The sequence below is a fragment of the Alexandromys fortis genome, unplaced genomic scaffold, assembly GCF_014885135.2.
Source record: "Alexandromys fortis isolate MF-2015 unplaced genomic scaffold, M_Fortis_MF-2015_v1.1 scaffold_7, whole genome shotgun sequence".
Lineage (NCBI taxonomy): Eukaryota > Metazoa > Chordata > Mammalia > Rodentia > Cricetidae > Alexandromys > Alexandromys fortis.
The window spans coordinates 10471625-10491247 of record NW_026067920.1 but is presented as its reverse complement, the minus strand read 5'-3'; the positions used below and the strand labels follow the sequence as shown (position 1 = coordinate 10491247).

The 19623-nt window shown below is 43.2% G+C and overlaps 1 pseudogene; it reads right to left on the bottom strand.

Moving 5' to 3' along the window:
* Window positions 1-319: 319 nt before the first annotated feature.
* On the bottom strand, window positions 320-18111 carry LOC126500852 (40S ribosomal protein S6-like; annotated as a pseudogene).
* Between the last annotated feature and the right edge of the window lie 1512 nt (window positions 18112-19623).

The following is a 19623-nucleotide window of genomic DNA, read 5'->3' as shown; positions in this document are numbered from 1 at the left end:
GAGATGTTATGTGGTCAGAGAGGGAAGGGAGTCAGACGGAGGCGGGGGTAGGGTTGTGGGTGCAAGCTGGGTGGGATAGGAAGAGAGAGGAGGTATCGGGCAGAGTAGCCCCTGAGGATGACCAGGAAGTGTAGGAGGGGTGTCTGAGTTCCCTGTCCCGGGCTGCTGCCGCGGTCAGAAACTCACTCACCCCAGTGATGTCTCTCCAGGTGCCTGGACCGGAACTCCTTGCTGCTAGGTGTCTCGTAAACAAAGGGTGCATTTCACTTTTATCATGGTAGTAATTTAAAATGGAAGAGATCACATCCCACCAAGATAATTACTCTATAATTGTATTATCACCAGGAATCACATAGAGGACATCCCTATGGTCCAAAAATGGTCGACTGGCAACCTCAATGACTTTCAGTTCTGATAAGAGGCGAGACATGGGGTCTGCAGACTTGAAGTTCATGGCCTCCCCTGGGAGGTTTCCAGCACAGGAGAAAGGAGAGAAAGTGAAAAGATGGACTCTGTTTTACTTCCACAAATTATCCTGAAGTCTATTTCAGAACACACAGTCTCATAAAAGACGTGTCTTGGCTAGTTGTACGTCAGCTTGGTTCAAATTGAAGTCTTCTGAGAGGAAGGAACTTCAACTGAGAAAAGTCTTCCTCCACAAGGCTGACCGTAGGCAGGCAAGCATACCAGGCATTTTCTTAGAGACTGGACGGGGGAGCGCCCAGCCTATTTTGGTTGGTGCCATCCCTGGACTGGTAGCCCTGGGTTATATATGAAACTGGGCTAACAACCTACTAAAAGCAAACCAGTAAGCAGTATTTTCCCATGGCCTCTGCATCAGCTCCTACCTACAGGTTCCTGCCTTGCTTGAGTTCCTGCCCTGACTTCCTCTGATTATAGACTACAATGGGGAAGTAAAAGCTGAATACACCCCCTTCTCCCCAAGTTGCTTTTGATCACAGTGTTTTGTCATGGCAACAGTAATCCTGACTAAGACAACACGGCGACTGTGTTTTAAGCCTTGAAAGCAGAATCTAGGTTGGTAATGTAAACTCCCCTGTGTCTCGACATTCTCAGCCTATTAGAACATAATACCCTGGTCTCTGACCTCAGGACACATGTGTGAAGGATGCTTTTTTCAAGGTATGATTGTTTATTTGTTACTTTTAGAGACATATTTTTGACTAGATTCAGATTTAGACGTAGAAGCTCTTAGTGAGGACAGCCTACATTTCTTGGCACTATGTTTTTGGCATTTTTCTTTGACTTTTTTCATTCTCTTGACCAAAAGTTCAGCATCTTCTGCAGCCCGCTCCTTGTTTTTCTTAGTACATTGTTTCTTCAGAACAAGACTTGTGCTACAGGACACATGGAAAAACATGATGCTTCATCTTGGGTGCATTTGTCCTGAACTCCTTGTCTTCTTATGGGCTTTCTGATGTATTGGTGGACATTATCTTCTTTAGAGAGATTATAAAACTTTAAGATTCTACTAGCTCTTTTAGCTCCTAGCTGACGAGGTACAGTAGTATCTGTCAGTCCAGGAATATCATTCTCTCCCCACCTCCCCTTTCTTTAAACAATTGAGAATTGGGGACACTCAGATTGGCTTCCACAATGCATCCGCAATCATCTGTGCTCTTTCTCTATCTAGTTATCCTTGGTCTATAACAAGAATGAACCTCACTCAACAGCAGGCACACTCTGCCATGCATCCAAACACCTTGCTTCATGGGAAAACCATGTTTGTTATTCCCACCACTGATTGGGACCACATAATCCTTCTACTCTTCACCCAGAACATCGGCACCTACTTCTGTGGTCATGTGCTTCTCATAGAACATAGGGATCTTGTGCTCACTGTTCACTTCAGTGAGTTTCTGATAGCCAGTGGCAGGGAAGGAGATATTCAGCTTTATCTTGACGGTGAAGGATGCTTTTTGTTAGATGGGACACAAGCCTATAACAAGCACAGTAAGGAAAAATGGCCATTTATATTTTGTGGGTACTTTTGTCACATCTGAAGATGGGCCTAATGACAGCGTCTCTCCCTCTGGCTTTTTGTGGCATGAAAATTCTCCCCCAGTGGAGCGGAGGCTTATGCCACTGCCTGGACTCTGGGTGGATTGTGCCATGGCTGTGCCAACTTATCTGTGGGATGTGGACAAAATGGAGTTTGCATTCTGAAATCAAGCCAATGTATGACTATGTCATTGAAAACTTGTGCTTGAAGTTGAGTCTTGGGTGCTTTGGAAGACATTCAGCGATGCAGAAGACACTTGTGTCTGAGAGGTTTAAGACACCCTTGTCTGAAAAGCCAACCTCTTAGAGAGCACAGGAGTAGGTTCTTCCAGTGATAATTCCTGTCTTTAATTCCTCTCGGCCTTGGCACCTCACATAGAGAGTCATTAACTCTCAGTCCTTGATTCCCTCTCTCACTTAGGGTCTTTTCACTAGGGTCTGCCTCATCACCCCATCCTGGTGCATGGGGCATCAAAGGTCAATGTGCCTGCTGGTCTGCTGTGTTCATGTCCCTAGGCCATGGATCCATGAGTAGATCAGAGAGTTTGTTTACATTCCTGCTTGGGATTACTTGTTATACAGTGTTACTGTGCTCAGAAGAAAAAGCTGAAATTCTCAGAACATCGAAGCGTGTTTATCCTGTTTTCATGGAGGATATCCTTTGGCCACAAATCTCCTCTTCATGTAGAGTTTTATTAGTGTTCCAGAAAAAAAAAACATTGGTTTCTGAAACTCATTTTATAAATGCGATGTGAGCCTGCGTGGCAGGGCAGTGAAGTGCTGAGTGGCACTTGGAGATGTTCGTGCATCTTTCTATGTCAGCAGCTGGATGCTTGTCGCATTTGACACAATTCAGTGTGACTGATACTTCTGTGTCAGGAGTCCAGCATTGGTGCAATTTAGAACCGGCCATAAAAAGCCATTTGACTCACATTTTGGCATTTATATTTTCGTCATACATAAGGGACACTTGCAATACTGTGAGGATCTAAAAGTGTTTGAGTAAGGATCTAAAAGTTGGTTCTCCCAACTATGAAATTGACCTCAGCGTAGTTTCTTCATTGAAGAGCTCATGGTTGAATGCCAATTCTACCCAAGAACTGAAACACAATACCCAGGGCATATTTGCCACTGAACATGTTAACCACTTGATAGGAACACACACACACACACACACCACTTAGCATGAAAAGAATATCATTAGTTTCTTGTTGCTGGAATTATAGTGCTGATTGAATCACTAAACTCAATGTGTTCCCACTACCTGGTCAGCCCATGAAATAGAAAATGGAACAGAAACTAGAAAACAGCAACAAACCAATAGAGTAAAAGTGACCAAGAAGAAAGAAGGAGGTCATTATAACAGAATTAAAACGATCTTAGCTTATTCTTTTCGATGCAATGTGGAGCATAATGAAATTAACAGGCGTCAGTGCTCTCCCATGCAAAGCAGGAAATGAGTGGGGAAGGGGTGAGGCTGGGGTTGTGGACGCTCTATACAGGAGGAGCTCAGTGAGGAATAACTGCAGCTCTCTGCTTCGAAGACAGCGACTTTCTCTTCAGTGTAAACCAGGCTCTGAAGGATTTGCTTATTCCAAGTAAGACTGAATAAAAAGGAAGTTTACAATTTCCTTCCAAGAGGTTATAAACTTCCTTAAGATAAATACAGCAACAATCATGTCATCTAATTGCAGGATGTTGTAGTCATGGCAACAGGCCTGAGGGACTCAGCTTGAATTCAGTTTTTCTTGTGACATGTAGCGTGGGAAACCCCACATTTTGGGGGCAATTGTTCACTAAACTTCAATTTGAGGCTCAATAAAGAGTCTTTAAGGATCATTGTAATTACAAGCAAGCAGTGTCACATTTGGGGGCACATCTGTTTTGAATTTCTCTAACTTGCCCAGTAATCTGGAGGGCGCCAACTGGTCCCAGAAAAGCTTTAGATAGTCACCATGGTAGACACCTCTATCTACTCTGATAACCACAGACTGGGGCCCAATTAGAGAAATGCCTTCCTTTCCAGGTAAGGTTAATCCCATGTAATATTTCGTAAATACATAATTATTTTTTTCCATTCTTCAAATATAGTGCCCTGTACTTTGACTTGCAGTCCTGCTTTATGAGTAAGATGGGACAAAGACAAGGCCAAGCTCAGTCCAGGTGTACAGTTCTACATGAATATCCAAAGAACATGGCCAGAAGCTCTGCTTCTTGTAGCACTCCCAAAGGGTACAGAGAGAACAGCCCAGATGCTCAAACTCAATTAGAGACCTGCTCCCTCCCTCCCTGCCTCCCTCCCTGCCTCCCTCCTCCCTCTATCTCTCTCTCTGTGGATATTTATATGCACACACACATATACATATAGATAGATACCTGCATCAGTGTGTGCACACATATTTACATGACCACAATGATTTGGGTTGTGATAGGCAGTGTGAGGTACAGCAGACCCTGACAACCAAATCACAAAGATGCCATGCTCCGGTGGGAATGTAGCTTCCCATTTTGCCGAGTCATTGTCAGTTGGGTCCTGCCTGGATCTTTATATAAGCAAGCCCATAGCAGACCTGGAGCTGGTTCTTGACGATGGTAACAGAGTGACGGAATCTACATTCTGGCATCCCAATGATGTGGACTGTTTTCCACAAGTGTTCTATATAAACAAGCATCTCTAAGCTGTTAATGTGATCAAAGCTGACTGAGTTTCATATCCCCCAGCATCCAAGCCTTTGATGCTTAGCTAGGGAACTACCGCATCAGTTTCAGATTCTGCCTGACTTAAGGCTTTGTTGGACATCTGAGCCATGGGGAGCTCTTGCTCCTATGTCATTTATGTCAAGGTGGTCTGCACATAGCAATGTGGGATCTGTGTCTAGAGGTATGAATCTTGCCGTTTGCAACAGCTTCTTCTCTCAATGTCCAGGTTGGAAGAGCTTGTCCTATCTTTGGACTTGTAGAGACGAATTCAACCATCCTTACAACAAGGCCTGGTACACACAAAGATCATCTTGGAACTCAGTGTCCCCTTGGCAGCACCCAAGATTCTCTTCGGTCAGAGTATAGCAGCCAAGAGCACAGGTCTCCTCTGATCTGAGTTCTTTATGCCCACCATGGTTTTGTTTTTTGTTTCTTAGGTCACTTGAACTAGGAGTAGTTCTAGAATATTCCAACAATTTGATTAAATAGTTTCAGCTGAGGCTCAGGTTACAACCTAGATTGGAAGCTGTTCGGGTAACCAATAACCAAAAAAGGTAACACAGTCATAGGAACAGCTTATTCTTGAGTACACTGAGACAGACATGGTGGCCTCACAATCAGCCACCCCCCACCCGAGAGGGCCCCATCCCTTCAGAGGATGCCCTCATCTTTCACCCAGGTTTGTAATAAGCCACACGGAAATCTACACTATAAGACAATTCTAACTGACATCTCTCCTTGGACACGTCTTAGAGTTTGCTTTTTGGTAGAGTTTTAAGACATTTAAAGGGACATTGGCCTAGAAAAGGCATGACTGGAGGGCTTACTGCGCTTTTAGGTTGATGCCTTGGGATTTAGATTCCCTTGGTCAGTAAGCACCAGCTTACTGATTTTGGGCTGAGATCGAAGCAGACCCATTTGGAGTTCCTGAGCTTCCCTTCACCATCAAGCTGCTTCTTCTCTAGAAGACAGTGGGCGGCAGGATTTCACAGGCAGTAAGGTATTAACTGGAGACAGTTTGCTTTTAGATCTGCCAAAGATTCAAAGCCAAAGAAGGGTCAAGGTGAAATGGAATAGATGTGGCAATGTAACAATGACACGGTTCCCTTGTGTTGTGTCACTTGAGTCAGATACACTGCCTGGGATGCTGCTATGGTGAAGGGATGATTCACGCTTCAAATTCTCAACACTGGGATCTTGTTCTCCGGTGTATGGGTGTAACAGTGTTAAGTCTTTAAAAATGGGATTTAGTGTGGAATGGTGTCCCCACTAAGGGAAGTTCTGATGGGACATGGTGTCCTTTGGAGTGGTTATTAGTGAAGAACAGGAGTGCCCTGCCCCCACATCCTGTCTTAATGTGTGAACCTTTCCCCCCACGTGCGCTCCCACTACTGTCATGATATCCACCATAGGTTCCTGTTCAGAGCAGAGCCATGCTTTGAGCCTCAGAACTGTGAGCTAAACGTGTGTGTATGTGTGTGCACTGTATGGTGTATGCAAGTATCTGCATTTGGATGGATGTGAAGGCCCATTGTTGATGTTGGATAACTTGACTACTGTCTCTTTTCCTTGTTTCAAACAGGGCCTCTCACTGAACTTAGAGCTAGTGATTTAGCTAGACTGACTGACCAGTGAGACCCCAGGATCCTCTTGTCTCCACCTCCTAGTGCTGGGGTTACACTACCTCAATGAGCTTTCTACCTGACTATTGGGAGTAAACTTGGGTACTCATGCTGGCTCAGGAAGCCTTATACGCACTGGGCTATCTCCCCAGCTCAAGCCTCTTCTTGGTCAAATCTTTACCTTGGTTCTTTCTTTCTAGTATCACAAAGACAGCAACTTTCTACAACAAGGGGCCTAACATTAGCAGCAAGAACTCCTAGAGAGCCTTCTGCATTCACTTGGGCTTTGTTTATGGGAAAAACATTTTTATAGAGATGCTTAGGTATTAATACCTTGTAATTCACAACACATGTTTTGACCATAAAAGTGGCAAAAGGGACCAATCATTTTTAACTATTTCGCATGCACGTATTTACAGCTAACGCAAAGCACATGTTTTAAATATTTAAGACAAATCTAGGCACTCAGTTTTAAAAGCAACTCTAGTCACTAGATGAGACCAAAACCAGAGTACATAATGGCTTACCAAACAGACAAATGAATGACAGAAAAGTACCCACAAACACCTCATTAAAACATTAGTTTAATTTGACTATTTTTAACCAATCACACAACTAAGTATTTGAACTATAGATGCTATAAATACTATATACACAATGGAACTTTTTTCAGCCATAAGAAGAAATAAAGTTATGTTGTTTGCAGGACAATGGAGACAACTGGAGATAATCATTTAAGTGAGTCCAGAGAAATCTTAGGGAGATATATATGGTTTCTCTCTTTGTGATTCCTAGATTTCAAGTTTCAGTTTTTATTTTAACTTAGGTGCGTGTGTGCACCTGTGTGAGTGTATGCATATATGTGTGCAGTGCCAACACGAGCAAGAAGAGGGCATTCGATCTCTTAGAGCTGGAGTTGCAAAGCTTGTTGTGACCTGCATGAAATGAATGCTGGGAACCAGACTTCAGTCCCCTACAAAAGTAGCTGGTATTCTTTACCTGTAAGCTAACTTTCCAGGCCCAGGATTCTGTATAGGTACATAAAATTATACACACACACACACACACACACACACACACACACACACACTATAACTACCTAGAGGGACAAAGGGAATTATAGGAGCAAAATGAAGCAATGATGGGGAGGGTAGAAGGGAGCGTGAGGTGTGTTAGCTACTAGTCACTAGGACAAAATACTTGGCAAAACTAACTTGTGGATGGAGGGTTTGTTGTGATGGGAAGAGTTTCTCACTGAAGCCTTTAGGATTTTAAGGGTAGTGTCGCTGCGGAAGTAGAAAGCAGCTGGTCACATTGTATCCCTAGTCAGGTATAGGGGAGATGAATACTGATGCTCAGGTCCTGTTCATTCAGTCCTGCACCACCTATGTTCAGGGTTGGTCTTCACATATCAATTAATCCACACAATTTAATTTCTCAGAGACACACCAACAGATTTATTTCCGTGGTGATTTTAAATTCCATCATGCTGACAAGAATAAACATCTTGACATATATAAGTACCAATGGCTTTAAAAGTTCTTACTGATGAGTAGTTTAATATGTTCACTGTATTGGAAATCTCAATAGTAATCTCATCATTAACTCATCATATTTTTTAATTACATATACTCATCATATTTTTAAATCAATTGACAACCTGCTTTGTCAGTGAGGAGTCACTTTTACCTACATGGACTTGAATATGCATTTGTAAAACAGAAGAAAATACCTTTACCCAGGTAATCGTGACTGCACCTCACAAATGTGATTACACCACCACAATTCCTTTGAACCCATGTTTTCCTGGGCCTTCAAAATATTGATTCGTTTCCTCTATTCCTGCTTGCCAATAAAGTGTTGAAGATTTCCCTCCAGTGACTCAGTGGGAGGCTTCACATCCAAGCCAGACAGCGTTTCCCACCAGTGTCTATTACTTTCTCTTTTGCTTCTATTTCCCGAATCCTGGTTGCTCTGTTTCCGGCACTAAGATTATCAATTGGCTAAGTTATTTCATTTGAGCATGCACAATGATGGCTTCCTTGCTCCCTTGTGATAGAATCGTTTATAGAAATGTCTTGTTTCTGTCTGGAATACAATTTACATCAGAAGAAAATAAAAGACGTACATGCCCTTCTCCTTCTGTTGCTGGGTTTCCTAGTGACTCTCAGTCCTACCCAGTGGGTTCTTCTCTTTATTCTCTGTCTTTATAGGTTCATGGACGCTCACTTTTTTGATACATTTTAATTGCTTACAGCCATTTTGGTTTTTTATTGCTTAAATCATCCCCTCTTGTACACATTCAGTTGCTTTTTTTATTTTTTGATATTTATACATTAAATAGCTCTCTAGCTCTGTCTCTCACACACACACAGAGAGAGAGAGAGAGAGAGAGAGAGAGAGAGAGAGAGAGAGAGAGAACAGATGTATCCCTCACTCACTTTCTTGATACTTCCATGTGCGTTTCCATGTCATTGAGTCACATGTGAGACACAGGCTACTCCAGACTGCAGACACACACACTTCTGCTCCTTAATCTTGTTGTGCCCTTCCCACAACCATCTCAAACCCATTCCCATTGCCTCAGCTTTGCCTTTTAAATAAATAAAAAAATAAATAAAATAAAAAAAAGTTAACCCACCTTCAAAATAAAAATTACCAGCTTCAGATAATACTCTTATTAATGCCCAGCCTGCTGCTCTTACAGTACATTAAATAAACCTGTTGTCTTTCTAAACATAAATGAAATGACCAATATAATAAAACCAGGAAGCTTAAAGGAGAAAGCATCTACATTAAAAAAAAAAACAAATATCATAGCAAGGGACTCATGGGTCATATGACTCTTGGCTCTCACTATGGCGTCCTGGAGAACTGGCTCTATTGTCACTGCTCTTCTTTGCAGTCATTTGTTCTCCGAGTCACAAGCTTGCTCACCCGGCTTGCAGTTTCAAGTCGGACTGCCTGCTTGCTTACCTTCGCACTGTGAAAATCTGAGGGTTCCTTCTAGATCTTAAATAGAAGAAGTTAGTCAGGTATATGGCTTGCTAAGTTATCCTCCCTGTCTGCAGCTTGTGTTCTGCAGCTGTCCAGACTAGCTGCTGCTGGGTGGAAAAGCCATGGGGGCAGCAGAGAGCACTCTCCTGCTCCCTGGCTTGAGTTTGCTTCTCGTTAGCATTTATGTTAGCATGAAACATTTGTCACGTGAATAAGCCGACACATTAACCAAAACCAAGGCATTATTGCTAATTAGAGTCCACCATGGTGCCCTTGTTTCTCATGACTCATAAACCTGAAGAGGACCAATCAGGAATTTTGCAGAGTGTGTCTCTGTTGGAATTTATCTCATTTGTCTTATGGTTTGATGGAGGATGTGGAATGAAGATTGTGTAGGCAAGGTATCATTTTGGCTCATTCCTGTTAAGTATTATATGGCAATCTACTAACTACCTGGAGTTAGGTCAGTCTCCACAAGTGAAATGTACAACCTCCTTCAAGACTCCACTCACTTCACATACTGTCTTCAAGCATGGAGTATTAAGGCCATCTTACTTCTGATACAAAGGGGCTCAGTAACTCCACAAGTTTAGTGACTTGCTAGAATGACTCACAGAACTCAAGAAATCGCTCAGTTACACAGGCGTTAAAAAGCCATCAAACTGGGAGCAGCCAATGGAAGAGGCAGAGTAACATCTGATAGATTTTAAATACGAAGCCTCCTACCTCAGAGGCAACCGCCTTCTGGTACACTGATGTTAGTCATCAACCAGTGACTTTTCTTAGTGTTTATAGTACAGAGGTTTGGCTCAAAGTGTCAGGTCCTAGGAATGACTGACTCTCGTCTTAGAACAGGAGATTGAACTCAGCCTTCACTTCCCTCCCTTTCCTGAGCTTAAAATGAAGCCAAGTATCCTAACCTTCTGACCCCTTTGTGGAGCTTTTTGACATAACCAGGCTCCCACACTCCATGTCTCTGGAGCCTACCCCAAGGCTCTTCATTAGAAGGAAACCAGGCATCACCAGAGTTGAATGACAAACTCAGTAGACTCCAAGGAACTGGAGGTTGCTTTCCAAGAACCATGGACAAAAGCCAGCCGAGTTCTCTAGAAGGAACCATAAAGAGCGGTGATTAGTGTTGGAGAGCCGAGCTCTCGCATGCTGGCAGTTACAGTCTCGTACGGAACAGTGTGATCTGAACATCTCATCCCCTGTGCTTCGGGACACGCCCACATCCCTGACACACCCACAAACGTCTGGACAGTGCTGATCACTCACTGTTCTGCAGTTACAGCCTTTCAGAATGTCGTGCCTTTGGAATTGTACGACACCCACCCTTTTCGGAACTTTTTCATTTCGTAGCATATGCCTGAAATAGATTTTGTTATTCAATAACATTGTTTTGTATGGGGAGATAAGGTTTACATTTTTGTCTACTGAATGAAACTAGGTTGCTTCCATTCACTAGGGACTTGAACTGAGCTAGACTCAAGTGTTTGAAAGGATATGTAATTTAGATCAGTTGAGTAATTGCATAGAAGCTCTGTGTCTAATCACTATGTTATGACACTAGTCAAGTCTGTCACGAGGGACAAGCCTAAGTTCTGAAGTCCTAAGCTAGGGGATGAGAGAAAGGATTGAGACTCAGCATGCTCATAGCGTTTGGTGTTATCAGAGTCTGGCTTAAGCAGCTCTGATGGTGCGTAGTGGAAGCTTTCATGTTAATTGGCTGTCCTGTTATGATGGATGCTGTTATACCTCCTTCTATATGCTTAACTGCCTCCAGTGTATCCTGTATTCTGAAATTGCTACTGAGAGCTTTGCTCACATTTAAATTGCTTTCTTATTTTATTATTGTGTTACTTTTAAAGAATCTTTGCGTGTTTTGTTTGCAATCTTTTATCAGACAAATCTGGTAAATTTTCGCAGTTTATGCCTTATTAAAAACAAACAAAAAAAATTTTTATCTTTTTTTTGGACAACTGAAACTTCTTGTTCAAATGTCTCTTCCCTTGATTCTTCAAGAGCAGAGTGTCACGTTACAGGCCAGGCCAGCCTAGAACTCCTGATCATGCTACCTCTGCTTCCTGAGTGCTGGGACTTTAGGTTTGTACCATCATACCTGACTCGTATCTGATTTTCATAAGATTCTGATTATTGTTTTTTCTTTCATGAATTATGTGTTTTCACATTTCACTCAAAACTCATTTTCCAGCCCTGTATCTTCCAAAAGATTCAAACTGTTTTTTGCATTTTGCACTGTAGTCAGTTTGAGCTATTTTTTGTGGGAGTTGAAGGGTCTATGCCCAGATTTGTCTGCTGATATACATGTCTATTGATTTACCAATGCAGATGTCTGATTAGTTTAATTTAGGACAGAGACTTTGAAGTCCCTGCTATAACAATGGTTTATCTATCTCTTCTGTAGTCTTCTCGGGGTTTGCCTGATGTTTTGACACCATGTGTGTACGTGTTAGGAAACGCTGAATCTTCTTGGAAAAATGCCAGCTTTTATTGTTGTATAATGACTTTTTAAGGTCTTTTGAATGAATGAAAGTCCTTCATTTTCCTTTGAAATGCCTGTATATATTAGTGCCACGTGTCTTAATTAATATTGAAGCACAGGAGCTAACGTTGCTGTAGTGCTCCTTTAAGCTAAGTTCTTTATTTTTTTTAAATTATTTCTTTTACTCCATAAGGAAAGTTAGATAGACAATACAGCTAACACTAAGGCTTTATGAACAATAGACCTTAATTTCTTGTTGCATAGGAACATGCTATTGTCAGAGTGGAAAGAAGCCAATGTAAACTTTGGAAAAGCAAATGGTTGAGTAGTAAGAGGATGTGGGGATTTTAGAGAAAATGGCCCTTACAGGCACATAGATTTGAATACTTGGGAGTGGCACTGTTTGAAAGGATGAAGAGGTGTGGTCTTGTTAGAGAAAGCATGCCATTTGGGGTGGGTTTTGAGGTTTCAGAAATCCTAGTCTAAGCCCAGAGTCTCTCTCTTCCTGTTACTTACAGATCTGGATGTAGAACTCTCAATTACTGTCCCGCACCATGTCTGCCTGAATGCTGCCTTGCATCCACCATGATGAGACTTTTGAAACTGTAAGTAAGCCCCAAATAAATGCTTTCTTTTATAAGAGTTGCTGTGGTCATGGTATCTTCCTGTGGGATAACCCTTCTGTACACTATGGATATATGTTGCTCTCATTGGTTGAGAGTAAAAACCACTTTGGCCTATAGCAAGGCAGAATATAGTTAGGCAGGAAAGTCAAACTGAATGCAAGGAGAAAGAAGAGTGGAGTTGAGGGAGACACCATCCATCTGCCCAAGAAGCAAGATGCCAGCAGACTGGTAATGCCATGGTCATGTGGTGATGCATAGATTAATAAAAATGGGTTAATTTAAATGTAAGAGCTAGTTAGTAATAAGTCTGAGCTATAGGCCAAACGTTCCGTAATTAATATTAAGCCTCTGAGTGATTATTTAGAAATGTCTGGACAACCAAACCTGTTTACAGTATCTAATCACAGCAATAGAACACTAATTGAGAAAAGTGGGTTTCATGGATTTTTTAGATGCATCTCCAAGGGTGACTGTGTTATAAGCAGTCTTTCTTCCCAGTTCATCTGCACTGTTCACTGCAGATAAAGAGCTCTATATGACTACTTCAAACAGCATCCTTTGCAGAATCCCATGACTGATTTTCCTTATTTAATTTCAAAACAAACAGTAAATGAATAAAGTTCCCTCTTTATCTCTTAACCTTTAATTTGGGTCTTAATCCTTAAAATGGGCTTCTGGTAGGTAACTTATAATAGATTTTTTTAAATCTTCAAGACAAAGACACATGCACACACACACACACACACACATGGGGGGGGGAGAAAGAGAGAAATTCATGACATTTTAACTCTACTCTGAAGGAAGAATAAAAGTATGCCAACATCATCTTCCAGGAACAGAGATCTACCTTCTATAATATCATTACCCGGTTTCCTTAAGTGTATGAAATCTTTTTTTGTATAGATTATGGTTTTTTATCAAACATGCCTTTTTATATTTTTGGAGAATCATATAACAGATGATGTCAGATTCCAGACAATGATATAACTCCTTCTTCCAGAGTCTTGGGCAGAGGAGCCCAGTAATGTCACATTTTAGTCCCCTTAAGAGTAGCCCCTGCCTCAGAAGGAACAGAAGTAAAGAGTGAGCCTGCGGTTTCCTCACTAGTTCCTTAGGTCACCTCCTAGGTATGCTCTGTGTAAGCAGTCCAAGTGCCAGCTGGGATTCAGCCAACGCTGCCTGCCTGCGGCATCAGCATTAGCATGCTGCTTACAGTCTATCTGGGTATCTTTTCCACCATCAGCCCCTCCCCCATCACGCCAGGTCTTCATCACAGTGCTGTGCTTCTGGGGCAAACAATACAATGGCAGATGCTCCTCAAACCATCATGTTCATGACATCTGCATCTCCACTTTTGTTGCCGAGAAGGCACTGGCCTTAGTAAACTTGTCTTACCAATGGCATTTTTAGAACAATGCATCCCCCATGACACAATCGGGGCTGACTGAGACTGTAGTCTTGATGCTACTATCAACATACGTGATCTTTATGCCAGTCCCTATTGCAAATTCTCCTCAGTTACTTCTTGATTCTGCAGACTTTGCTTGAATTCCCAGGTCCTGAGTGTCTTTATCCGCTGAGGCACATAGAGTTCATGTGACGTGGAAAAAGTACAGGGAATGATGAATCCATTGTAATCCTCTGTATTGTAGTCATGGGATCTTGTGGCAGACTCAGGCTCTCGACTGTCCCACAAAGCACTTGCACCATCGGAAATACACCACTGAACAGATTTGGTTATGCCAAAATCTAGTGGATATGACTCTCTCCCCTCTACTTTCTGATAAGGTTTGATGCGCCCAGGTTGAATTTGAATTCACTATGCAACTCTCTTAGTTAGGGTTTCTATTGCTGTGATGAAGCACCATGACCCAAAAGCAAGTCGGGGAGGAAAGGGTCTATTTGGCTTACACTTCTACATTGCTATTTATCACTGAAGGAAGTCCAGACAAAAACTCAAAAAGGGCAGGATGCTGGAAGCAGGAGCAGATGCAGAGGCTATAGAGGGGTGCTGCTTACTGGCTTGCTTTCCATGGCTTGCTCAGCCTGCTTTCTTATAGAACCCAGGACCACCAGACCAGGGATGCTACCACTCACCATGGGGTGGGTCCCCCACCATTGATCGCTAATTGAACAAATGCCTTACAGCTGGATATCACGGAGGTATTTCTTCAACTAAGGCTCCTTCTTCTCTGGTGACTCTAGCTTATGCCAAGTTGATACCCCAAACCAGCCAGTACAGTAACCAAGAAAGATTTTGAACTTCTGATTCTCCTGCTTCCACCTCCTGAGTGCTGGGATTTTAGTGGTGTACTGCCATAGTTGCCTGTTTGTATGTGGTACTGGGGATCAATTCTAGGCTTTCACACACACTAGGTAAACAGGACACCAGGTAAGCAGCTCCCCTGGCTGCCTTCCCCTTTTCTTTTATAAAAAGACGAGAGTGGAAAGATTATGAATACTTCTGCAAGAGTGTGTGCAAGTGTGTGTGTGTGTGTGTGAGAGAGGGGGGGGTCCTATAGTGATATTTTGTTTATGGTCTAAGGAATAAAGCTTGCCTGAAGATCAGAGTGCAAAGCTAGCTGCATTAGTCAGCTACACAACCCAGGCAGTGGTTGCACACACCTTTAATCCCAGCAGTCACACTAGTTAGCCATAGAGGCCACGTGGTGGTGGTGCAAATCTTTAATCCCAACACTAGAGAGGAATATAAGGCGGGATGAGACAGGATCAATCTCGTGTACCACAGGGAGGCCTTGAACTCACAGAGATCTATCTGCCTCTGCCTCCTGAGTGCTGAGTTTAAAAGTGTGTGCCACCATTGCCTGGCTAACTAGTAGCTCGCTCCACACTCTGATTCTCGGCCAAGCTTTATATGTTATAGCACACACAAAGTTTCATTACATATGTGTGTATGCTTCTCTCTCTCTTCTTATGTGTGTATGAATACTAAGCAGACAGCCTAACTGAAGATTTTTCCTTTTCCTTTTTTGGAAAGATTCTTTATAAAAGCCCATTTTTATAAATGAATGAATGAATAGATAAATAAAACCAGAACACATCAACAATGCCCTCAGCTTCCTCGGACAGGGGATAAGTCCTACTGTTAGTAACCATTACAGCGCAGGCAGCCTGCATTCCCCATGCAGCCTGCGTTCTCCATGCAGCCTGCATGCTCACTGGCACAGTGTTGAGCAGCAGGAGTCTAGGGCAGCACATTTTCCTTTGGCGTGCAGAGCAAAATAAATTCTCCAACACCTACATCTCGTTAAAGATGGACATAGGCACAGTTGTCCTTACTGTCTAGGTTGTGAAGATCAAGTCAGTTCCCGGCAGCACCTGAGGGACATCATGGGCTGCCTATCTGTGACTAGGTATAAACTTATACATATTAAGGACATTTTTAGCTTAGGGAGAGATCTAAGAGAGATCCCTCATCTGATGTTTCCTCCAGCCTCGTGCAGTACCAGCCTCTCCATACCATGCAGGCTTGTGCCGTGTGGCTAAACCACCAGGTGTGCTCAGAGGGGATGCCTCTGTGACGGTCTGCCTGAATCTGTTTCTAAGGCCACGGGTTCTGGGACCTCATCACCTAATAGTTAAAGCTATAGACAGATGTTTCCTGCTTGCCACCAACGGTCATTTCTGAAAAATAGATGCTTTTCCTTGTGTGCTCAGCTATTCATAGACACCGGGCCAACAGGGCAGAGTTGCCCTCAGAGCACATCCCATGGTCCCTTTCCTGGTGCCCATGTATGACTCAAGGAGGGCGTGGGCCTCTGAGAACCCGCCATGCTTGTAAGCCAATCTGGATGGATAGGGCAGATCTGTTCAATGAGCACACAGCCAGGCCCAAATGTCACCCAGATGCTCCAGCTTTGTATAGGGACCAGAAACTCTAGGGAGCCCAGCTGAGCCTTCCTGATCAAATGCTACGGTCACCCTGCACTCCCAGCTGTCCCAACATGGTCTCATCTTTAATATTAGCACACCCCAGCTTCAGCCAATTGCGCCAGCCTTCTCTGCTCGACAGCACCGTGAGCAGCCTTAATTGCCCATGACCTTTCTGAAGCGTTATTTCCATTAATTAACATTCACCCGTGGTTGTCTTGAGATGAAGATTGAGGGCTGTCAGAATCTGCTGTGAAGGAACCAAGTGGAAGCTGCGAGAGCGCTCTCCCAATGTGGTTAACGGGAATGATTGGTCATCTCTGAGATGAGAAAGACACTCCAAACTCTTGCCCAGGAAGTCTGACTACACCAGAGAACTGGGTGTTCTTCCTTAGGCCACCTTACCAGGCAATAGCATGGTGGCAGCTTTCTTCCTAGCAACTGTGACTTCACTGGCTACCTTGACCTTCATTCACACTGTTGTCTTCCCAGTTTCTAACTTTCCCAATGGCCTTCCCTCTTGTCTTTCCTTTGATTTCCACCTTTGTCTCTCTAGCTGATTACTGGGATGGCATATCCTTGGACACACTACAGTCACCCTCAGATTTTACCTAGCTGCACATGTATAAGGTCAGGGAGCATTTAATGTTTTAAGAAGTCAGGAAGCGTCCTGGGCCATTGCTGGGTGTGAAATGCGCCATTGGCTGCATTTCAAAGCCACTATCCAGAAATCCTTGGGAAGAATGCATGTTGGAAAATTGTCTTGAAATGGTGGGATGGGGGAGGAAGAGAGGGAAGGAGGGAGGGAGGGAGGGAGGGAGGGAGAGAGAGAGAGAGAGAGAGAGAGAGAGAGAGAGAGAGAGAGAACAGAAGCCATCAACACAGAGTTTTGATATTCAGACTCTTCCTCTGGGAAAATGGATCCATTTTCATTAATCTGAAGCTACCTTTCCAAGTAGAGGGCCAGGAGAAGCTGGTGACACAGGAGACAAGCAGGGCTCCCTTAGTCCATGACAGGAATGACAGACACAACCAACATCTAAAGCATGCATCCCAGACCACACAGTGTCAATTGTTGAAGGGTTTTATGTGCTAAGACCCCAGGAAATTACCTTTCATATGACCTGATCAGATCAGCACTTCCTCAGGACACCAAAATGGAATTTGTGTGTGCTCTCTGGAGCATTACAGAGCCTTTAGTCAAAGTAAAATAACCCTGGTCAGGCTAGGAAATGCTTGCAGCTGGCCATGCTGGAGAGCCAGTCTCTAAGCCTAGAGAATGTAGGAAAAGACGAGATATGGGGAGGTGTTGATGTTAGCTCCCACTATCGTGTAGCTTGCTTCTCCCGGGTTATCCCTGGGCTAAACACTTTAAAGGTAAAAGAAAGGGATGAAAAGGAAGGAGGAAGAGAGGAGGGAAATAGAGGGAGAAGAGGAGGAGGAATGAGGAAAAGAAAACAGGCCAGTAAGAATACGAACCCAGGAAGGAAATGGGAGGCAGTGGTGGGGAAGAGACAGAAATCTTTAATAAATAAATAAACAAATAAATAAATAAAAAATAAAAAAAAGAATACGAACCCAGATGAGAAGTAGGGTAGCTGGAGAAAGAAGCTCCTCTCACTTTACAACTCGTTGTGCACATGGAAGTCCCACCTTCAATCATAGGATACTTACTGCCTTGACCACCCTTGATTTTTCCTCTCTTGTATCCTCGGGCTGTGCTGAGTAGCCCTGACTTCCCAAACATGATGCGGTGTGCACTTGATCACAGTGTGCTTGGTCCACCCTTTCGCCTCCACTGGAGCTTCTGGCCCACGTTCTTAGCTGCTCTCTGCTCTTTGGTCCCCTCCACCCCCTTGTGGATGCTACTTTTAGACTTCCCATCCACTCCTACGGAGTTACTCTCTTTATCTTTCTAACAACAAAGGACAGGTATAATGTAGATCTTTTAAAAAGGATATTGAACTAAGCCTTACGGAACACACACACACACACACACATTGGCTTTCAGTGAGTTGGGCTTTTTTGTCCCCACCAATGGAGACCTTGCTCCCAGCCCCATTCTTGGCTAAGAGACTGAGGGTGTTATCATAGCTTCTTTGTTATACTGCACACAACTCTTTAATACTTTAATTCATATGAAATAACCGTGTGCTTTTCTTTAATGTGTGTGTGATTTTTTAATAAGAGAAATTAATACATTTAGGAAATGCCTTAAAAGCAAATCATGACAATCTTTGTTTAGCAACAGGGTTATTTGAGAAAATTTGAGTTTTGTATATCATAAAAATACCCAAGAAAATCTGGACTTCTTTAAGTAGAAAATAAAACCATACTAGTGACCATGAAATTAGGGCTTGTTCTGACGTTTTAGACAAAAACAAAATAAAATAAAATAAAAATTTATTTCTACCTAAGGTACCAGTCTCTAATAGTTTGGCAGTTATGTCAATACAGTATTTTCTCGAAAGGCATGATGGGATGGAGAATGTGGTTTATGGTCTATTCATAGGCTTATAGTTTTTCCATTAGATAAATGGGATTCTTTCCAAGCGAGTATAAACACTGAACTGCCACAGGCCTAGAGGTTTACAATGCTAAGTGCCCCAAGATACATACATTCCAGCCTGCTGGTGGGTGTGGCATGTGGAAAAAATGATGAAGACATTGTGAGTAAAGGGGAAATGCCAATTTGACACACTGCTGTGCGTTTGGGAAAAGTGAGGCACCAAACCCAGCAGCCTGCTCTGCAGAGCGGCCAGATGTCCCCAGGGAGACGTGTGCTGGGTTGAGTTAGGGCATATTGAGGATGTGGAGTGGGAAGAACCACAGGAAAATGGGCAATGTGGGAAAAAAATTAAAACTCGCAGAGGAAGGGAAATAACAACAATGGCCTCAAGAGCAGAAGCTGGCCTATGTTTCCAGGGCCATCACAAAGACATCGTGGTGTTGAGTCTTCCTGGGGGAGACAGTTGTTTGCTTACTGAGGTGCCGCGGGCTGTGGAGGAGGGTAGACCACAGAGAGATTCATAACTAGGGCAACACAAAACTAGAACTAACTTTGGCCCATCAAAGTAAGCGCTCTGCCTGATCCTGAGGTGCCTCAAAGGCCTGGGGTTAAGCAATGAGAACCGTCTAGGGACACACACTCAGGGAAACGTATCTCTGTGAAGGTCCATTGCTGACTAAGCATATTGACGTCATAGGCAAGCGAGAGATCAGGAGATAGAGGTCTGACTTGCAGACTGTACAAGCTTAG